Below are 18915 nucleotides of genomic sequence, written 5' to 3' on the forward strand. Positions count from 1 at the left end.
CTGTGACTTCGTTGACATCTCTTTTTTTCAAATAGTTAAAGACAAAATTAACGAGCGAAGTATTTAAACAAAACGTTCAAAAAGACATATATGCAGTTTTATTTAACATTTCACGAAGAGTAATTTTTCATGATATTGCGGCTTCAACGATACTTCATACTAACGTATATAGGATTATTACAAGGCTGTTAATTCCGTCGTTGGCGAAGTGTACATGTTCAATATCTTAATGATTTTTTTCAATATCTGACCCGTCATTTGAATAGTTTGTAGTTTTATACGTAATGTATTACTGTACAAGTAGTAGTTTGATCAAAATTTGATAATCATTTCAAGCATCATTGTCATAAAAATTCTTTGGACGAATAATGTGAATATAATTCTAGAAAGTTCGAGATTGCAATTAGTTACGTAAGCTAGTCACTGTTTTAGATATCTGTGGCGTTTATCGTTGATGAAATTTATGTTCATTGTTGTTGTGCGGTTTGCATGCTTCGTCGACTATTATTGTTTGTTTGTGCGTTTCTGTCTTGTGAATGTTCTTGATGTTTCACTCGGTTTTAGTTTGTAACCCAGATTTGTTTTCTCTCAATCGATGTATGACTTTGAACACTGGTATACTACTGTTGTCTGTATTAAGCAACCGTACAACTAAATGTGTACTATATTAATGTTCAATAAATGGAAATCGAATGTTTAAATCAGAATCATTCTTTTGATATTAAACTTACCATATGAAAATCCATGTTTCTTTAATGCATTTCCTTGTACCGCTACTATCTAAAAAAGATTAAAAAGGAATTTTAGCTGCACATCATGACTACAATACTTGAGGTTTCAGGGATTATGGACTTACAGCTTTGAAATTTCATCGGAGTTCGGTATTTTTATAATTTTACCTTTTCCAAGAAACTTCATCGATAGGGAAACTGTTCGAATGGTAGTCAAATACTACATAAATTAATAAATGTGTATCTATTAATTTCTGATTTGCTTTTTGTGCGGTGTTTGAACACTCGTGCATTTCATTCCAAGATCCGATTTGTATTGAGATTTTATTAGCAAGGCCAAATTTTTTTTACAGATGCCTTTATACACCTTCATACGTGTTACACAATCATAATACACATTCAATGCACATACAGGCAACGGTAGTATTCCGCGGTTCAAAAGTCATAAATCCATTGAGAGAAAACAAATCCGGGTTACAAACTAAACATATAATTCTAAAAGACTACAGCAATGAAGGTTAGTAGAAATCAGGCCATGTCAAAAACAGTTCAAATAGATCGTATATAATTACAGTGAAATGTTTACCTCAATTCCAGAATGTAAAGTTTATTAAATGTATGTGGTACTATTATTTCTTTATCACGTAATACATTTTGAAAATCACAAGTATCCATCTGAGTAAGTAAACACCGAGAAAATATGTGGAAACCCAGTTAAAGTCACATGAAACGAGTTTCTAGAAATTTTAATATTGTCAACATTATTAAACCAATGCATGCATATATATAAACTAAGTATTGTGTGCCATTTTTATATTAGCTATACATAATGTATAATCGGCAAATATTATTTCATTGATTAATTGTTGGTCGCAAGCTAATTAACGTTCGTGTTTGTTGCAGAAGATTACCAGATCGTGCCATTGAATAAATGATAACAAATGAAAACAGAGCACGTTGAAAGCGTGATAGATAAGTATAATAAAAGAGCCATGAAATTTGTTTTTGTATATTCCATGTGTTCCCATTTGTTAAATAAACTATACCTTAACAGTTGTTAAATGATTTGTTGTATTCAATTGGTTCTTTAAGAATCTGTTACTAGTATTACTATTTAACATACAGATCATGTGTGTTTACATTTTTTCGTGACGTTTCCTCGCACTTGTATTGTGCGGTGGCCGAAGTTATAACGAGCGGTCTTGTAGTTAATGTCTATGCATATATGCAAATATTGGAGAGTTAGTGTCTGAGAATGCAATGATAATATATCAGTACATTTATGAAGCTTTTGATAATATAAAAGATTTGTTTTTTAAATAAAAGTTAAAATGCACGTCTTTTAGGTCAAAAGTAAGCCATTCAAGTATATATGTTCTTTTTTTATTTTTATGTTTTATCTGTCTTAAACATATACAACTATAAAGACTTCATCAGTCTGAACTAGTAATATAAACAGATGATAAGTCAATGTTGTTTTTTTTTATCTTCCCCTGGTTTTACATTAAAATACATAACGTTCTATACATGCAAGATAACAAAGCTATTTTTCCAATGATAGAAATATAATACTATTATCGTAATGTTTTATATGACTTGTCGACTGAATAATACTGATAGTACTTATTACATTGCACAAGATCAGCGTTCGACAATTCATTTTTTTTTCATGATACTCAAGACCAAAATTTCCATTTCCCGCCTCTTTTATATTTTGGACATCTGTCAATTTCAAATAAAGTGATTGGGTATGATCGGAAAAATAAACACAACATAAAAACCCAATAATCCAACAGTTAAACAAAAATATAGGTGTAAGAATTATAGATCTCCATGCCACTGATTTACAGGCTCTTGATATTGCCCACAAACATATAGAATGCGGCGGGGTTAAAATTGTTTTGTTTGGTCATTATTCCTTGCTTTGATAACTTTGAAAATTTTAAGCAATCAAATAGGTTAAACCAATGGCCAAATAAATGCTTTAACGAAATGAAAATTACGCTATACAGCAAGAAATAAAATGTTCCAAAGAAGTTTTAAGTATTTAGTTTTTAAATTGTGCAGATGATTTTTATATATATATATATATAATGTCTAAAAATAGCAACAATCAACATTCAATCTAATTAAGCGTGGATCAGTTTGTGAAAATAAACTGATACAGTTACTGAATTAAAATTATTATATATATATACCAGTAGTTGAACTCCTTAGACTACTCCCTCTTTATTTCTAAAGGTCTTTCAAACAGATATATATAATAGGACTAAGACAATACGAACGTATACGTTGTCTATTCATCGGATTTTTTTCTTTACCAGCGTTTTCCTAGCTGTGTGTTGTGTTTTTTTTTTGTTTTTTTTTAATTTATTGCGCATTTTCCTACTGTTTATATTTATGTCTATACTACAACTAGCAGATTACTATATCAAGCACAATGATTATAAAGAATATTTAGTTAAATAAAGTTCTTCTTCTCCATTAGAATATATATCTATCTTGTAAATATCAATGTTGAATTAAATGATCATACATACTGAAGCAATCAAACTCTTATCTTACAATAGCTGCCCATACAATGACGCACAATTACAACCTTTTAAAATCATAATTTATGTCATGTTAATCATTTGCAAATGATTCTTGATTTTAATACGAATTATGTAAAGTAATATTGATATCGTAAATATTCTTGAAATACCGAACTCCGAGGCCGTTTTAGAACGGAAAGTTCGTAATCAAATGGCAAAATCAAAAGCTCACACAAATCAAACAAATGAATAACAAATGCCATATTCCTTTGTGCAGGCGTAGCGTTAGAAATAGTGTTAATCAGGTCGCAACTGAATGATTATTGGTTTACAGTGTAATCAGCGAAACAGAAGGCCATATGAAGCGTCTCCTCAAATAAATCAAGGTAGAACGTTGCAGTTCATTTGTTGAAGTGAAATTGAAAAGATAACAAATCCAACAGTTTCAATAAGATGTGGATTTTTGTAGATTCTAAAGGTTTATACCAACATCTTCCATCAAAACCTTAACATTTCTTTAGAAATATAAAGCCTTCAATTTTTTCTACATTTTCTTCATCTTTTCTCCATTTTCGATCAACTACAAAGTTTCATTAGCCAGGGTATCTTTGTCAATTTTGGTTAAGTTTAAAGTAAAAATTGAGAGGATCGTCTGAATTGCCATGTTTGAATCGGGAATAAGATCCAAAAGTAAATATAAATATCGGACGACTTTTCTGAAATTATGAAATCGAAGACATCCAAAATTGTGTCGCAAATGAGTTGAGACAAAGACATGTCGTATATTTTAACTTGTTAGATATGGGATACTAAATCTTATGAACTGTAGGTTTTAGCAGTTTTGGTGTCAGGAGAACATCCTTGCAAATGATGCCCCCATAGTTTGAAAATCCACGAGCGTAATGTTTTAATTGAGATACGTTAACGCCACACGATTGAGGAGATTTTTTGTCACTGATAGTTAATTAAAAAATTACAATTGTAAAGAAGAATATATTACGTTATTGACAACTATTGCCAAATGGTATCACACTTGTGTTGAATCATTTTCCGTTAACTTATTTTATTACAATGTAAAATGTTGATTTATTTGACAAATTATGGTTATCTACCCCTTGCATAGAAAGCATAAAGCGTATTGATAATCAATTCAGACTTTTGAATTTTTTCCTCTTCAGCATCTCCAAAATTGCCTTGATTTAAACACCACTGATGATTACTTTGTAGACGAAATGCGTACCTATTTCACAAGCCGATTCAACTTCTGGAGTATCACCAGCCCAGGATTTTTTTTTATACAAATAACATCCCTGGCATAGATACGCATAGTCAGATTTGGTTCATCGTATTGGAATATTAAGTTGTCAGTCCTCTTCAACTTCGAATTTGAGTTGACCTTCTAAATTTGTTATTGAAGTGCCTTTCATGAATCATGTAAAAACGCGTCCAGCAAACAATATTATCAGCAAGGCATCTTTTGTAACGACCACTGGTCAATGCTACTGTTTGTAAACAATTTGTCACCAAAGGTATTATGAGCCAAATACAATGTAGTCGAAACTTGGGTGTTGATATCAAATATCACATGAAGAATTGATGCATTGATTTTCCCAAATGTTTTGTATATAAAATTATAAATGACTGAAAAAATATAAAGATTTCTCTGCCCCTGACATTGAAAGCATTATGCATATTTCATTGTCTTTGTCCCAATCTTTTAGAATTCCTAGATTTTCATACTTTTATACATCGTTCATGCCTCATGAGACAATACATGCACTCAGCACATCATTTCATTTGATAAGCTTTATCAAAATAATTTCAGTCAACATTTTACTCGGACATCGTCAAATCTAGAGCAATATCAAGATTGAAGGCATCGTATGAAGTTCATCTTTATTATCCCCCAAACAAACGTTTTTAAAATAAATATAAAGAGACAGAATAGTATAAAAAGAATTAAAAGTTTTTTTCTCGGTATTTAATTTATTAAACTGATAGAAAATTTCATTTTAAGGTAGATAGGGTGTCTTACTCCATCTTGGATTTTGAAATACCAGAAAACAATCGGTCTAGATCTTTAATGAAGTGTGCAAAATTTGAGAGTAGTAGGTGATTCATGTGTAAGAATTTTCATTTCAATATTGAAAATTACATATTTAATCATATTTTACAACAAAAAAACCACTTTTGTTTGATTAATTTTTTTCCAAATTTGGCAACTCATGTGTAAGGGCAGCTAATTCAGATTAAGGCATTTTACAATAGAATGTGTTAGGAATTTACCTATTTTATCATGTAGCAAGAAAACGGGTCCAGTGACCTTATTTTTTCTGTTTTTTATCTGAAAGCATAATATTAGAGCTATCTTCTATTCCCAAAATTGTATGGTGTAGTTTTCGTTTTATGGCAGAAAATTGTGTTTTGCATGCATAATCTATACACAATCTGTCAATTTTGCACAACCTGTAGCGTGACAATAAGCCCCGTGACCAATTTTTTTTATTATTATTTTTAAAAAAGCATAATATAAAATAAATTTTGGCAACTAAAACTAAAATTTGTTTCCGTTCTCTATCTTTAGTTTCCTAAACCAAATGTTATGAAACTCATACACAACTATCACCACGAAACGCAGGACAAGTTTGTAATTCGGAGCATCATTTTTACCGTTTTAAAGTTATGCGCCTTTCCAAATTGAGCTGCTACTTGTAAAAGCATTTCTTATTTAATATGTGTATACAATTGTATTAGAACGCAAAGGAAGCAGACATTTTGTCTAAATTTATCTGCATTACTCGATCTCTCAAGAGAAAACAATGAATGACGTGCAGACCTCCGAACACAAGCACATACAAGTAACACATACGCACAAACACAAAAACAGAACACCATAGCCACCACTTCATTCCAGAAAATTCAATATTATGCCAAATATTTTAGTGAAAAAATATGATTGGAACCTAATGTACATTTTTTTAACTTCTTTGAAAAAGACTATAATTGAAAACCGAAGAAATGATTAGATATTGGTGAGAAAATAAAAACCTGAGATATATTAGATTAATCATAGAGAGAGGCTTGAAAATGATTTTAAATTATAGCTAAATAAGCTCTGGGTTGATTCATAAACCGATAACATGTTTATCGTGTCGAGTTCAAGAATTTAATAATTATAAAATCCTCCTTGTGTTCTAAACCAGTGAAAAGAAAAATACCAAAACTTCTGAAATCCGAGGAAAATTCAAGAAGGAAAGTCCATAATCAAATGGCACAATCAAATCCTCAAACACATCAAACGATGGATAATAACTGTCATATTCCTGCTTGATACAGGCATTTTCTTATGTAGAAAATGATGAATTGAACATGGTTGTATAGTTAGCTGAACCTCTCACTTGTATGACAGTCGCAAACAATTCCGTTATATTGACAACGATGTGTCAATAAAACAAACAGAAGTTATAGGTACAAATGTCAATTATAGGGGCACAGCTATCAACATCGTGTTATAATTTTTAATCACTTCAAATGTATATACATATTAACAAACATTACCCATGGCAAAATAATACAATGACGATATGCATAAGTACTGTTTGCTCGGAAGATACATATGAACATTTGATTTTGATACATCAAAATGCAAAAAGAGCTTAGTTCCTGCAGGTTTGATGAGACATATCTGAATCTGTATTGTATGGTATAAAACTTAAATAAACATAGAACAAACCTAATAGAAACATCAACATATGAACTATAATCGAGTGAGTTTTTAAAGATTTTAATGGGATTGTTGAAATAACAACATCTTTTGTTAAAATCATTTAAAGAATATACTATAAAAAGAATATACTATGATGCTAGAAAAAAAAAGATGCCAATGGTTCCTACACCTGTCAGTACCTAAAATCTATAAGAACCGGAGTGCAAAGAATGCTTGTAGAATTTTGGCATGAATTAGAAATAACATTTAATGTTACTTACAGTTTCAAGGGATGATATTCTGTCATCATACTGACTTAATGTTTTTCCAATTTCTGTAAGCTCATTCTGAACTTTTGAAAACTCTGTATCTGCTGACATGCAAATAACCTTCTCATATTCCACAAGTAATTGTATTTGTAGGCGGATATCATTAACCAACTCAAGACCAAGAGTTGTATCGTTCAAGTAACTTGTGCCTGAAGTGATCATGACATACTAATAATATATAATTATTCTTTTTATACCTATACAAGATTGTAACAAAAACAATACCAATCGCATTAATGCAGGGCGAAATCAAAAGGTTAATCGAGTGGTGGATAACAAAGCAAGGAACATTTAAAAACTAAAATAGTATTGCATAGACTATAGTGACTAATATCATGTAATCAAATTACCTTGATTAAACTATATCAATCTTAAAATTTATACAATAAAACAGTTGAAATCGAACAACATAGTTTGGAAGCTTGTACAATAAGTATTTAAAAAAAATATATTCTAAAAATTCAAAAGGTGACGACAGTAACGATGTTACAACAGTGATGTCTTGGATATACATTCCCAGTAAATAGCACTGACCGATCTAAGTTTGTAAATATTTTAAATTTGACACCGGGAGAATAATTACAACAGAGGCTGCGTATCTAAACATCCCAAATAAATCGTTAAACGTCACTGCGAACATCCCTCGAAAATAAATAGAACAAAGCAATTTAACTGGTATAATCATTAATTTATACGTCTGAAAATTGAATCCAACAGTGTTAGAGTTAGATTTTTTATGCTAACAAATTTTTGTCCGTCCCTCAGCAGGATTCAAACGCACACCTTTGTTACATTACAGCACTAATCGCTTAGCCTCATGTCCAGCGCTCTAGACCATTCAACCACATCCACTAAATAAAAATATTACTTCAATAGTCGTAGTGTTGCCTTGACACGTAAGGCAAATCTAGAGATAGACAAAATACATGCGTTTTAAGCGTTTGCAGATGTTATACTATCATTTATTCACAATATACCTTTTATTTGTTAGCAATTTAACTCCTCAATTTTTATATACCATCTGAGATTATGATGCAATTCATTATACATTCACTAGAAATTAGTATATCATTCAAACAAGTCTAGGTAAGTGACAACCATACAATATATGTGCCTACTGGATCTTATTGTTTTGAGATACAGGGTAAATACAAATATTTATATGCGTCTGCAAATTGAATCCAATAGTGTTAGAATGGAATTTTATGCTAACAATTTTTAGGCGGTCCCTCAGCGGGATCGACACCTCTGTAACGCTAGAGCACCAATCGCCTCATTGCCAGCGCTCTTGACCACTCGACCACATCCGCTATGTAAGGGATATAAGCCGATAACAGTCCATTCTGTGAAAGGCCTTAGACCTGTTCAATATTTTACAGAATGGACTGTTAGAGACTTATATCTTATATCTTACTTAAAACATTGTTTAACACGTTGAAAAGATAAAACAAAAGAAAAAGCAAGCAAAGATTTATTTTCATCAAGTATGACAATTGTTTTGTGAATAACTTTCTTGACATTAAAATATATCCTACATGTTGGCCCCTTTAAACAGTAGCTCAACTTTAAAAAAAAAAAGGACAAAAAGAAAGTACCGCTGAAGGTAAACAATAAGTATTTCTACATGAAGAATCAGACACAGGATATGCATATAATGATTTTTGCGTGCGCAAGGACTACTCATATTTTCCGCTCATAGTTTTCGTGAACACATTTACATGAGTTTTGTGTTTCAAAATGGATTTATTGATGAAAGATATCCTTAAGGTGTAATACCACCATTGATTTTCCCCTATTAGTCTTTGTTAAATTTGCACTTTTCAAAAAATTGTGCAGAATTTATCTTTGTTTCAAATAAAGAAATACTTGGCATGAGTAAAGTTTTATCCTGTCCAGTTCTATAGAAAAAGTTTCACATAACATTTCATTGCATATAAGAAAATAACCATCATTGTAGGTCAACCAATCAAATTTCTCCCCTTATTCTATCTGTGTACAAGGTTTAGTCACCATGTAACCTCAAGATTACAAAATTTTCTATAGAAATCACAAATAAAAAATAATGGTGTTTTGAAATACCCAAGACATATGTTTATGACACAGAAATAGTTTTACTGCAATAAAATGTAGGATTAATTACCTACAATGGTCAAATTCAAGGGAATATTTTTTTAGACCTACTTTTGTATGCAACCGGATGTGACGTACCATGATTTGGTGGTATTACACCTAAAGAAGACTTTTTTGTTCAATAAACTGAATGTGACTTTTTCCCTTTGTAATACTGGTTATTTCAAGCATTTCTGTCAAGTTTTGTCATAATCAGTTCAATAGTTTGAGAAAAATCTAGTATATTGAAAGACGACATCTACAGCGATTCGAGCAAAATTTCTTCGACAAATCCAAACCAAGCGGCATCAAGATAGATTAGAGTGTGGACCAATAAATGATCAAATATTTATCTTATCTGCCTACAAACAGTTGAAAATGATACACAAGATGATTTTAGGAACATAAAATACCACTAATAAACCTCTTTGTCTTCTTTATAAGGTCTCTTTGGGTCAATTTATACCTCTCATTTCCTCAAAATTTCAACTTTTCAGGCCAATAAATAAAAATATTGGGGTTACTTTAAATCATTTATGGTGGAAATGTTATAAGAAATGAGTAATTGAAGCATTTTAGCAGAATGAACAATCCATATAAAAGTTTACTGTCTCCATGAAGGTTTCAATAAGTCCTTACGTAAAAATTAAATTTACGCCGCGTTCCAAAGAGGGACATAAAAGGCTTCTCTTTTAGTGAATAACTTGTCGTTACAACATGAACACTAATTTCATCTACTTATAACTATATATTTATTTAAGTATTACCTAGGAAAATATTATATCATAGCAAAATATAAGAAATAAGTAGAAAAAGCCCACCCCCCTCCAAAAAAATAAATATATGCACTTAGTATGGCTTGTTCTGTCAACTGAATATTCAAGGTACAGTCCTATTTCAAGACAATTTTCTCATAAAATGTGTTTTGGAGACTCAATCAACTCAGAATATTTCATTTTTTGTATTATTTCACTTAAATAGCAAGAAATTTTAACACATGAGATTACTCACAAGGCCATAGGTGCATGTACAGATTCCCATATTAGGTGTAATACCACCATTGATTTTCCCCTATTAGTCTATGTTAAATTTGCACTTTTCAAAAAATTGTGCAGAATTTATCTTTGTTTCAAATAAAGAAATACTTGGCATGAGAAAAGTTTTATCCTGTCCAGTTCTATAGAAAAAGTTTCACATAACATTTCATTGCATATAAGAAAATAACCATCATTGTAGGTCAACCAATCAAATTTCTCCCCTTATTCTATCTGTGTACAAGGTTTAGTCACCATGTAACCTCAAGATTACAAAATTTTCTATAGAAATCACAAATAAAAAATAATGGTGTTTTGAAATACCCAAGACATATGTTTATGACACAGAAATAGTTTTACTGCAATAAAATGTAGGATTAATTACCTACAATGGTCAAATTCAAGGGAATATTTTTTTAGACCTACTTTTGTATGCAACCGGATGTGACGTACCATGATTTGGTGGTATTACACCTTAATGCAAAAACGGAGAAATAGATGTCGTTATTAGTGATTTTGTTGTTTCAAACTTTGGATTAAAATCAAAAGTGTATTCAAAATCTATTCAGATACATTATTTCAGTGTGGATTACAAAGAAAATAAAGTCAAAGAAGCTAAAAATGGAAAGTTTTATATATATTATATTTCAAAATGTAGTCCTCTCCTATTAGTTTCTTTTTTCTTCTCGGGTTTTATTTTTTACTAGGTTAATGAAAACAGGTTCTTGTTGAACCATATCGAGTGCACTGCAGTCGATTTTATTTCAAATATATAATTAATGTGAACAAAATATAGTGATAACAACATGCAATCAGTTATATTCTTGTGTTGGAATTTTCAAGAGACTGTTATTGTTAACCCAAAACCACCTGAATATCCCCCTTTTTTTTTGCCTTTTCTGTTTTTTGTCTTCCTGTAAGGTCGTGTTGTCTTTTTTCCCCATTTATTTGTGTATTGAGTCCCTTGCGTTTTTCTTTAAATCTTTCTAAAACCTAATAAAATTGAGAATGGAAATGGGGAATGTGCCAAAGAGACAACAACCCGACCATAGAAAAGTTTGTTTCGATTTCTTTTGAAAATAAACCTTTTATAAAACGATCACTGCGAACAAAGTGCGAATCGAACACACGATTCATTTGTTTGACAGATAAAATGCGGTAATGTCTTCCTTTATTCTGCTTCCCATTTTCGTCGTCGTTCATAAGCAAAGTTTTGTATTATATTCATATTTAAGCAATAATATCAGACTTTAAAAAAACAACAACTTGTAAATCATCGCCGAAACCTGAAAATTATTAAAAAAGAACTATTATAGTCACATAGTTCATCAAGGATGTTCTAGATTCGCACTTTGTACACAAGATAGAGTTTACGTTGTTCATTGTCCTTGTATTGCGACATGATCTATCAAATTTTAGAAGCATTACTTTATTGTTGTTTTTTTTTTATTTTAATTCAGATGAAAATGATGTTAGGAAGAATAAGAGCAACACCTGTCCAGAAGTCAATTTTGATAACCAAAAGACGGACGAGGATAAATCTTTTGAAAAGGGAATTCATAAAAGCCACAAAAACAAGACTTACAACGAGCATAATCAACATATTAAAATTAGTGCTTAAAGAAAAAAGTGATTTATTTTTCCTCACGAAACCGATTTCATGAGTGACAAAATTATTGTATTGGAAGGTGACTTTAATAAAATGTTTTTTTTAATTGTCATTTGTTCTTTGGTTTTGTATTTGTTTACAAGATGAAAACAATTGGGGTAATTATCATTTTTTTTTAACAACATTATATATTTATTCATCAAATATGCTTGTTACATTGTTACACCAAGAAACCAAGCTTTTCTTGATGCATCCTGTAATATTCCACCGATTGCCCAGGTTAGCAATCAGCTGCTGGTATATATATGTATATATTATAATAATATGTATAATTTTCTTGAAATACAATTATACAACATTTTAATACATTATGTTTTATTCTATCAATCGTCTAAACTTCTTTTTAGTGACTTTAGTAATGGATTAAGTTTCATTGTTCTGTTTTCGTTGTATCTTTTTATGTATTCTCGAACAAAAATTTGATAAACATTTACCTTAAAAGTTTGTCAATTTCTGATTAGATACATAATATGATTTGTATATGGAAAAACCTAAGATTGTTAGGAAATAATTCAGACCAAAATAATTTTTGTCAAAAATTTTATATCCAAAGACTAATTGCTTTAATGATACTCTAAAATTTAAACTTGATTTTATCATTAACTCATGAATACTTTTCCAAAATTTTTCTAAAAATCGACATGAAATAAAAAAAAGTGGTTATAATCTTCGTTACATACATTACATAGATTGTCATTCGTCTGTTTCCATTTAAACAATAATTGTTTTGTTGGTAATATGAATTGTAAAAATTTCCATCTATATATTTTTAACTTATTTTCTTCTAAATAATGAAACATGAAAACATATAGTTGGTTAATACTAAGGTTCTCATTAATTTGTAAAATACGCATCCATTTGCTAACACCAATTGATGGTTCAGTTTTATCTTTACAAATTGACTTATATAATATATTTGTTGAACAATTTGAAGCCTCAATGTAATTACCTTTTTAGATTAGTTTCTGTCTAGGAATATTTACAATACTTTTAATAGAACTTTCAGACTGTAACATCTGAAGCCAGGCTTTTGGAATGGCTTTTTTTAAATATTTATTTCTGCAATCCAATTAATCTTGCATTCTAATTCATCCAGAATAAAATGTTGAGATATATTACCAGTGTCGTCTATAATATCATTGACAAATATCAAGTTACTCTTAATCCAATTTTCAAAAATAATAGTTTTATTTTTAAAATTAATCTGTTTGTTCCCCCAAATTACCTGTTTCCTTACTTCTGTGAGGTTGGTAGGTTTTTTTGTTTGTCCACCGCCTGATATTACCCAACATTTAAATACTTCTCTATAAAATTCAGGGATATGTTTGATTTAATCCAAAATTCATCTTAAATATTAACCAATTAATACCAACCACGCTGAGATATTTTAATGGAATCAACTTCCAGTTTGAAATATCATTACTAATGAGTTTACTTATCCAAGATGCTTTTAGAGACATAAAATAACGTTATGTGTCGATCATTTGTAACCCCCCTTCTTCGTTTGACTTTATCATGGTATTTCTTTTAACTTTATCTGGTTTATAAAAGATTCATTAAATCCAAAATGTTTCAAAGTGATTAACTTAAATTCCCATTCTAAGGAATCAAAAGCTTTAGTAAAATCTACAAAAACTATTGCCCCTTCAATCGAATATGCATCTGCATAATCAATAATATCTTGAATTTGTCTCAAATTAAAACCAATAAATCTGTTTTTAATATATCCTGTTTGATCTTCATTAATAATTTTTGGTAGTATCTTTTTTAAGCGTTGCGCTAGAACAAGTGACAATAGTTTTAAATCTACATTTAGTAAGGAAATTGGCCTATAATTATCTAATAATAAATGATCCCCCTTTTTGAACAATAATGTCAAAATACAAGTACGTTGTGAATGCGATAGACTTCCTTTTTCATTACCAGTGTTTAAAACCTTGGCTAGAAAATATTTTATTTTTTCCCAAAACATCTGATAAAATTCAACTGTTAGACCATCTAGCCCTGGTTCTTTATTTAATTTCATTGTATTAATAGCTGAAGTACATTCTTCGATTGTTACTTCTCCGTCACAAACTGAGTTGTCAACATTATTTGAATTATTTTCTAATTCAGTTTCACAAATATAATTTTCGACTAAATCTTTTTTTTTGACATTTAGAACTGTACAGTTTTTCATAGTATTGCTTAATTTTTGTTAATAAATCGGCCTGGTCTGTTGTTATATTTCCATTCTCGTCACTTAGTTTATTTATCGACTTTTTTTACCTGTCTTTGTTTTTCTAAACCTAAAAAATATGCATTATTTATTTCCCCATATTCAATCCATTTCTCCCTTGACCTAACCTGTGCGCCTCTAGCTTTCTTTTCGTATATCTTACCTATTTTTAGTTCTAAATCTTTTATTTCTTCATCTAAATATGCATCCTCCTTTGGTAATGCATCTCTTAACTTATTTCTCTCTTCCAGGTTTTTTTCTAGTTCCCGACTTAATTCTCTGTTTGCCTTTGCTTTATTCTTACAATATGCTATGCTTACCTCCCTTATTTCTACTTTTGAAACGTCCCACAATAATTGACAATCGATATTATTATTTCCATTAGTATATTTATGAATAAGATTACTGATTATCTCTTTGTATTTTTCCTCTTTTAAAATAGAGTTGTTAATCTTCCAATATCCCTTGGGGATAATTATTAGTTGTTTTTACTCCAGTGATTGAACTATCATTAACCTGTTAGAATCAGTTATGCTACCTTTAGCTGTCAAATATTTTTAAGAAAGAGGAAGGATATTCTTATAAATATTGGACAGCTAAAGGTAACATAATGGTTTCTTACAGGTAAATGAGGGTCCAATCACTTGAATAAAGAACGGGTAAAACAATAGAATAACGTCACAACAATGTTTTAAATAAAATATAACTTCAATAGTCGTAGTGTTACCTTGTTACGTAAGGCGAATCTATTTCGATTAGTAAATGCATATATATATCATTGAAAATGGAAATGGGGAATGTGCCAAAGAGACAACAACCCGACCATAGAAACAAACAACAGCAAAAGGTCACCAACAGGTTTTCAATGTAGCGAGAAATTCCCTCACCCGGAGGCGTATACATGTCAACCAGAAAATGGTGGATGAAACCTGGTTTTATATCTAGCTACACTTCACACTTGTATGACAGTGGCATTTTACATATGATGTTTATGCCATTAAGAAAAGCAAAGACTTGTCGGCTCGGATTAAGGATTATGTGTCTGGATAAGGTGAGATGTCTTCCTGAGAACTGTTACCTTGTGAACGAGCTTGCTAAAATTCAGCTCAGTTTGTGGGTCTACAACAAAGCATGGGCAATATTCAAATAACATTACCTGTTAGACAGCTCTCCAAATAAGGAAGAAGCTACCCTTTATAGAGCCACGATAATGACAAATGCAAAACAATTCAAACGAGAAAAATAGCGGTTTAACTTATATTAAAGACAATATACAAAAAACAAACATGCTTTACAGCAAAAAATATAACCAATAAACTGCAGGCTCCCTCACAATTACTAAGTATATGTAAATTCCGACTGTCTTATAAGTGAGAGGTATAGCAAGTTATATAACCAGGTTTCCCCACCATTTTCTACATAAGGAAATGTATGTTCAAATCAGGAATATGACAGTTGTTTTCCATGTGCTTGATGTATTATAGCTTTTAAATTTGACATTTTTAAAGGGACTTTTCGATTTGAATTTCCTTTTGAGTTTGGTTGTTTTGTTATATTACATTTCACGAGAAAAAAGTCCCCTGAAATTTGAAGAGTGCAATCCTTTATTCGAATGAATAATGACGTCAAATATAAATGCATATGTGCAAGTCAAACAGATCAAACGTTTCCATATTTAAATTAATGTATTCAATTTAAAAAAAAAAAAACGCTAAATCGTGTGGAAAACAGAACGCCAATTCCAACAGGCATTCTAAAAACATATTGGGCAGTACAATTTACTACACAGTTACTACAGAAAATCCTTAAAAACAAGTATTCAAATTGTTTAATTATAGAATTTGCGATTCTTCTCTAATTTTTCATTATATAACTAGCTTGTTCTGACTTTATAGTTTAAATTCGAAAAGTTCTTCACAGTACGGATTCTTACCGAGTTGTTTTATAACTACGAGGAAAATTCGAAACGGAAAATCCGTTATCAAATGGCAAAATCAAAACTTCAAACACATCAAACGAATGGATAACAACTTTCATATGTTGTAATATGTAATCTGTCGTAGGGAAACCCAAAAATATAATTCAAATCAAACATGAAATAGACGATGCACAATATCTTTATTAGATTATGATTGTTAGAATGTTTTAATGAATTGTAATAAGCGACTCTGAAAGGGTTAAAGATAGAAAATGTAAATGTCCGATCTAAGTAAACAAAAGTCCACACTTAGGTAACGAAAATCCCCCCAAAAAATATTCCGCTTGAAAAATTAAATAGAAAGTTAATAATAAAATTATAGAAGTTTGATAGTGAAAACGTTTCAATGCATTGTAAAACGTGATTTATGACCAGTTGCAGAAACATAAAAAGTGTATGTCCCAAATAACACAATGACATCGCAAAGTCCATAATATTGTAAGAGGAACACCAAACACGGTATAAATCAATAAACAAAATAGAAGATGCACAACAGCATTATATGGTTAGGTTTGTGAGAAAATTTAAATAATTTGTATTTAGGAGTTTAAGAGAATTGCAGATACACAACATATAAAGCAATGGTATATCGTATGATTTCTATTGGTAGCCACTCATTTGAAGCGCTTAAAAAAATAAAAACAGAAGGTCACCAATATCCTTATGTCATTCAAAATCTGTCAGTTGTATTGAAGTCCATGCAATAGTTTATTAAGCGTTGCGGACGAAGATATAAGAAATATATTAAAGAAGTCCCGTTTCACCGTGTAGAACGCCAAATGTTTGGTGTCGGCTATGTTTGACACGGAGTGGCAATTTCGAAGCGAAGAAAAACTATCAAAGAAAGTTCAAGTATCAACATTTCTTTTTTAATTCTTATTCCCATATAATGTATTGCACGGAAGGAACTAAAACATAATTTAAATCCTGCAAGCAAAAGCACACGTTTTTAGTGCTCTGTTTCCTCAAACACCTTTTTCTAGTTTTCCGTGTTGTAGTTTTTGAGGCTTTATATGAAAATTTCTGGATAAAAACTACTTTAGACGATTTCCACCCGTATCATTTATATAGAACTTAATTCCTATCATGGAATTAAACCAAATAACAGCTTCTTACTTAGAATTAATCGGGTTTAAAACTAGTTCTTCACCAAAATATAGATTATCGCTCAGGGGTGTCAGTTTTTGCGTCTCAAGGGGTAGAGGCTTTTAATAAAAAATAGAATAGATTTGCATATAAATCGGTCTTTTTCTGATACTTTTTAGTTCAAACACATCTACTATATTATGAAAACACATTACAAGCTAAAGGTACTTCATTTTGCCTGTTTTTTAGTCTAATAAGACATGTACTTTTGATTTGATGAAAAGTAAAAAATGACTCATGATGCTTTTCCTTTTCAGTTTCCATCATGGTCAGAAAAAAGTCACAGCTGTGGCTCAATGCACCGAAACATGGAGGAAAATCACAGCGCAGACCTCCATAAAAAAATGCCTGAAGCCACCAATAGTCAAACTCCATCAAAGTTCATCACCAGATTCCTCACAAAAGCACTCGTGCACACCGCAAAAAGCACTCACTGGCTGCTGATTTGCTATTTTTTATCCAAATAGTAAAAGAAAATAAATTTCCTATAGACAACATTTCTCTTCTTCATTTCCCGAAGATGGTCAGATTTATGTCAAAAAGAATAACGTCGGGAATGTGATATCGGCAACAATGAAATGTTTCAACTTTGGAATCAAGCTATCTAAAGCAGAGGTCAGAATTTGGGATATCAAGATCCATGGCGATGAAGTCTGATAGTATCTTTTGGCTTGGAATTGCAAAATTTATTCCTGCGTCAAGGGGATCGACTATTCCGCGCTCACACAAGTTTTCTGAAATGTGTCCAATGCTTTTTGATCAACCCATAAAATATTAAAATTTACTGTGAAAAATTATGTAGCCAGTTTTCCAAAACCTCTTTGTTGTTTCCCGATACCACATTTCTGATGTTATTCTTTTTGACATGCATCTGACGTCTTCAGGAAAAAAAAAGAAGAGAACTATTGTCTAAAGGTAAATCATTTCTTTTATCATTTGGATAAAAGATAGAAAATCAGCAGCCAGATTAAGTTTTTTTAAGGATTTTGAATCTCTGTTGTGAAATCGTTAAGAATAGTAGTGTCATCGTCTTTAGGTCTTCTTGAAGCTTTATTATCATTTGATGTTCAAGATGCAGGTGAGTGTTTCATTGGAGAGAGTACTAAGTAATCGAGTTCGTTTTTGGTTGCCTGCTTTATGCGGCATGCAAAAGTGCTTTTGACAGGAACTTGGAGATGAACTTTGATGGAGTTTGAATATTGGTGGCTTCGGGCATTTTTTTTATGGAGATCTGGTCTGTGATTTTTCTCCATGTTTAGGTGCATTGAGCCACAGCCGTGACTTTTTTCTGACCATGATGGTAACTGAAAAGAAAAAGAAATCATTTTCCAGCTTTAAAACAAAATATTTTGAGTCATTTTTTAATTTTTGAGAAAACAAAAGCACATGTCTTATAAGACTAAAAAACAGGCAAAATGAAGTACCTTCAGTTTGTAATGTGTTTTCATAATATAGTAGATG

General features: G+C 30.9%; 1 long non-coding RNA gene across 1 annotated transcript in view; it reads right to left on the minus strand.

Annotated features, from left to right (window-relative positions):
- The window catches only part of LOC143054177 (uncharacterized), a 38943-nt gene that overhangs the window by 5731 nt on the left and 14297 nt on the right, over window positions 1–18915 (minus strand). Inside the window, exons 5-6 of the long non-coding RNA XR_012971584.1 lie at window positions 7253–7449; window positions 732–780 (exon numbers count right to left, since the gene is read on the minus strand). This is a non-coding gene — a long non-coding RNA (uncharacterized LOC143054177). The remainder of the gene's footprint in view (window positions 1–731; window positions 781–7252; window positions 7450–18915) is intronic.

Source organism: Mytilus galloprovincialis, chromosome 12 (assembly GCF_965363235.1).
Source record: "Mytilus galloprovincialis chromosome 12, xbMytGall1.hap1.1, whole genome shotgun sequence".
NCBI classification, from domain to species: Eukaryota; Metazoa; Mollusca; class Bivalvia; order Mytilida; family Mytilidae; genus Mytilus; species Mytilus galloprovincialis.